This window comes from Microtus ochrogaster, chromosome 4, assembly GCF_000317375.1.
Source record: "Microtus ochrogaster isolate Prairie Vole_2 chromosome 4, MicOch1.0, whole genome shotgun sequence".
NCBI classification, from domain to species: Eukaryota; Metazoa; Chordata; class Mammalia; order Rodentia; family Cricetidae; genus Microtus; species Microtus ochrogaster.
Window position 1 is genome coordinate 21470185 of NC_022011.1, and position 4588 is coordinate 21474772.

The window sequence follows — 4588 nt, forward strand, 5'->3', positions numbered from 1 at the left end:
ACTTCATGCTCTCTCTCTTTATTTCTTTCTTTTTCAACTTAATCCCAATGGTTCATTGGTCTTACACATTTAGATACTGTAGAACTTGTGACCTTTACAGTAAGAATGAGTTATATTGGCTGATAAACAGAGCTCAGGGCTAGGGCCTAGAGGAAGATCTGTGATAAACATAAGGATAGATTCTATTGGTGGAAAATGCAGGGTACTTGTGGCCTCTACCATAGGGATGCATTTTACTCACTTGAGAAACAAAGCTCAGCTTCAGGGCCTAAACAATGCTCTGGGTATTGGGGGATTCAGAAAGGCTGGCTCACAGAATATCATAAAGATCACCAGATTGATTACCCACTTTTCACTCTGGTATTCGAGGTAAGGAGACATCATTCATTTCCTTCCATTGAAGAAAATAGGCCCTCGAGATTGACAGTCCTGATTTCTCCAGTACTAAGTCTAAGTTGTGTTTCCTCTACTAACCCTCAGGACTGATAAAATGGTTCCGTTGTTAAGAATTCCTACTCACAGAAGACCCAAGTTTTTGTTTATACCCACTTTGGAACCAACACCCTCTTCTGACTTCTGGCAACGGCACTCAAGTGCGTATGCAGACATATACACAATTAAAGATAAAAATAAAAATCTTAAAAAAAGAAAACCTTGGGGACTAGAGATATGGTTCCACATTTAAAGACAAATACTGTTCTTAGGTCCTGAGTTCAGGTCTCAGCGCCCAAGTTATAACCACCTGTACCACCAGATCCAGGGGCATCCCACCTCTCTGGGCTATGCAGGCATCTGCACATAGACACACATACAACCACACACCTATACCTAAATACAAATGTATGTACCTAAAGACATACTTTCAAGTCTCTTAGACCTTTCTGCTGGTTCCCTTTCCCACTGTGACCACATCAAATAAATCTCCTTTCACAGCTTTTCACTATTATTTGCTTTTTCATTAGCATATTGGTGATGGGAAGTCAAGTCTACCTTTCTGGGGTGGCATCCAGGCCTTGTGTTTAAAGCTCTGATAAAATTTTCACTTGGTGTGTTGACACTGAAATGAAGGGACTGCTCTGTGAAAGGGAGCAAGGAGTTCCCTGACAAGTCTTTTGTTTTGGATGGCTCACTTGTTTGTCCCATGAGAGCTATTTCACACATGAGAGAGATTGCTCCTTTTTTTTAATCCGTTGATTTATTTTCTATTTTTCTTCATTTTATTTTACATACCAACCACAGTTTCCCCTCCCTCCTCTCTTCCTGTTCCCTCCCCCCACCTCCCTTGTACTCTCTCCCATCCTATCTCTATTCAGAAGGGGTAAGGTCTCCCTTGGGAATCAACAAAGCATGGCATATTAAGGCAGAACCAAGCTCCCCCCACGCCATCCCTACATCAAGGCTGAACAAGGCATCCCACCATAGACAATGGATTCCAAAGAGCCAGCTCACTCTTTAGTGGGGCAGTGCTAGGGCCCCCACAAAAGACCAAGCTATACAACTGCCATCCAAAAAACAGAGGGCTTAGGTTGGTCCCATGCCGACTCCTTAGCTGTCTCTCCAGAGTTTGTGATCTTCCACAAGCTCAGATCAGCTGTCTCTGTGGGTTTTTCTTTCACGATCTTGACTCCCACCCCTGCCTTGATTTCACACATTTCTGAGAACATACTAGACTACAGCGAAGGTCCATCTTGAGCCCTGCCATAATCCTGGCTAGCCTGGAATTTACTCTGTAGCCAAGAACTGCAAACTACTATTTCCTTAACCCCTAATTCTCAACTGCTAGAATTGCAGGTGTCCAGCATCATGCCTGGTATTATTTTGACAAGTTTTTAAAACATGAGTCACAAACAGCTCTTGGATCTGATGCCAATTATATGGGAAATTTGACACAAGGATTTGTGCTCAATACAACTGACTTCATAATCATCCCTGTAAAAATCCTTTCTAGATCTTGGTATTGATTTGATTGACACAAGATTTTCTATGAGTGCTGGCCTTGAAACAATTCTGTATCCTGGTAAGAAGAGGGAAGAAACATGGAGTGACTGAGAATTCCGTGTCCGGATCTCTGTGCTTAGAAACATGTCTTTCTGTTTCTGTATCTATATGTGGTAACTCGTAAAAGACGATGCCTTATTTAACTCAACCAGAGAGGCAATATATTTCTATTTCCAGTTTTGAGCAGTTGACCTTATATTTGAATATACATATGCAAAGAGAATGTTGATTGACTATATGCAAAAGTCTACGCATATTTTAAATACTCCAAGTATTATAATAAGCTGAATAATTCAAATATGTAGATATTTTAGATACTTCGCTATGTCATGATGCTTTGCAAAATGGTCTGATGGGTACAACTAGATTGTTATATAAGCTACCACTAGTAGCTTATATGTCCATGTTTTGCATGACTTTAGTTGCCCTTATTAAACCTTATGTGAAATTATGATTTGGATTGAGTGCCTTTACCAGGTTCAACAGACCAACATATAGGTTAACCCCAGTAACTAATCTTTGCCTGGCTTTAGAAGGTCACACAGCCCATTAACTAATTAATCTGTAAGCTCTCTAAACCGTAATCAATTGACCAGCTCATGAGCTAAGCTGTAGCTCATTAACTTATTTTCTATCACACTTCTGTTTCTCTCTAAGTGCTGTTTGATTGTTTTAGAATTTGGGCTCTTAGAGCCTGCTTTAGTTTTGAGGGATACCTGATTCATAGTCTACTTAGATATACCTCTCTGAATTTAATTAGTATCTAGGCTGGAGAGGTTAAGAGACCTGCTGCTTTCCCAAAGGATCAGAGTTCAGGTCCAGCACCCATGTTGGATGGACTACAACTGCTTATAATTCCAATAAGGAGACTTTTAAATTTTATTATGAAGATGTAGGTCATTGGTATAATAAGCACTCCGTGTGTATCCTGGAGTTGTTGATTCTTTGCAACATAAACAACAATAACATCAGCCTTAGCAGCAAAGGCCAGCAAGTCCCCAAAGTCTAGATGCTGCATCTAAGGATACTGGCCTTCAATCTCATCACCAGCAAATGATGTGCTGTGTCTTTTACTTTGTAAAAACCCACTTCTCACTCATCTGGAAAGTGGGGTGTATATTGGGAACATTGCATTTTGCTGAAAAGCAAAGCTTATCTGTTTTCATATCTCTTAAATACACACATCTAGGCTGCTCTGTTTGGTTTTCATCAATGAAGGTCGATGAAGACATTTTCTGAAATCAGCAGGGAAGATACTTAGTTGGTTATTTTTCTTGGTTTCTGTTTATTTGTTTGAGGTTTTTTTTTTTTCTCCTCGAAGATGATGGGTTGTAGTCTAAAAATATGTTTCATAGGAGCCATCTTTATTTAGCTTAGAAGCTCCAATAAAGACATATTGTCTGTGTGCAGTTTCAAACTGGCGATTCAGCATGGGGGCAAGCTGAATGAAAGAGCAAGAAATGAAGCAAATCCTGTTGAGAGAGAATGGGGACTTTAAGGACTCCAGTTATAAACACAGACCCCCCGCCAGCCCTTGATTGGCCATTCTGTGTGAAAGAGTGTTTGAAGGGAGCTGTTACCCCAGTCAAAGCCAGCCTTGAGGAAATAAAAAGGAAGGATGAGATTAGATAGTTACTTGTTTTGGCAACATTTACCGTCTTGAGTTCCTCCCTGCATTAAGGTTTTTACAAAATAGGGAACAATGCGAAGAGAGGAGCCGGTCAAGTTTCAGAAGTGTGCATCAAATGTTAAATGTGCCCTGCAGAGGAACTGAAGCACCGGGAGATCACTTGACATGGTCGGATAGCTGAAGGGCTATGGTCGTGGTCTCCACCAAGGCAAGTTCATTACAGTGGCCACTAGAAAGCAGAGAGGTCCTTTGCTGTGACCGCTCAAGTCACTCCAGTGCCTCAGTCAAATACTCTACTCTGCATGAATGAGTTTTCTTTATTAAAGTGTTTGTGTTCCTCAGTCACTGAGGTGACAATCTCTTTGTAACCCCAAGATAAAGATTAATTTGTAAATTTTAACCTGTTCATTGCAAAATGGAACAAAACGCAAATGAGTTTTCTTTTTCCAAAGATAACATTCTGAGGTAACATTCCCTTGGCTTATGGGTCGTTAGAGAACATTCGCACCCTGATAGCATCCGAACACTACAGTGCTCATGGCCAGAGCAAAAGTAACTGTCATCAGCCACATTTTTCCTCGGGTATTAAAATCAGGTATCAAAACCCTGGCTGATATACATGTACTTGAGTAAATGGAAGAAATGGTATCTTCTAGAGAAGGCCTCCAGGGATATGGTACATAAGATTATTGGTAATATTTTATTTTAAATTCAATAGTGATTTTTAATAGTGAAACCAAGGCCCCGGGTGTTTCATATGATGTCAAAGCTCCATCATGTGCAAACACTGGTGTAGTAATAGGAGCGGTGGGGCTGCATCCCGCCACCCGGCTAGCTTTACCCGAAATAATTACACAGAAACTGTATTCCTTTAAACACTGCTTGGCCCTTTGGCTCTAGCCCTTACTGGCCAATTCTGATATCCCGATCAACCCATCTCTAATAATCTGTGAGCACCGG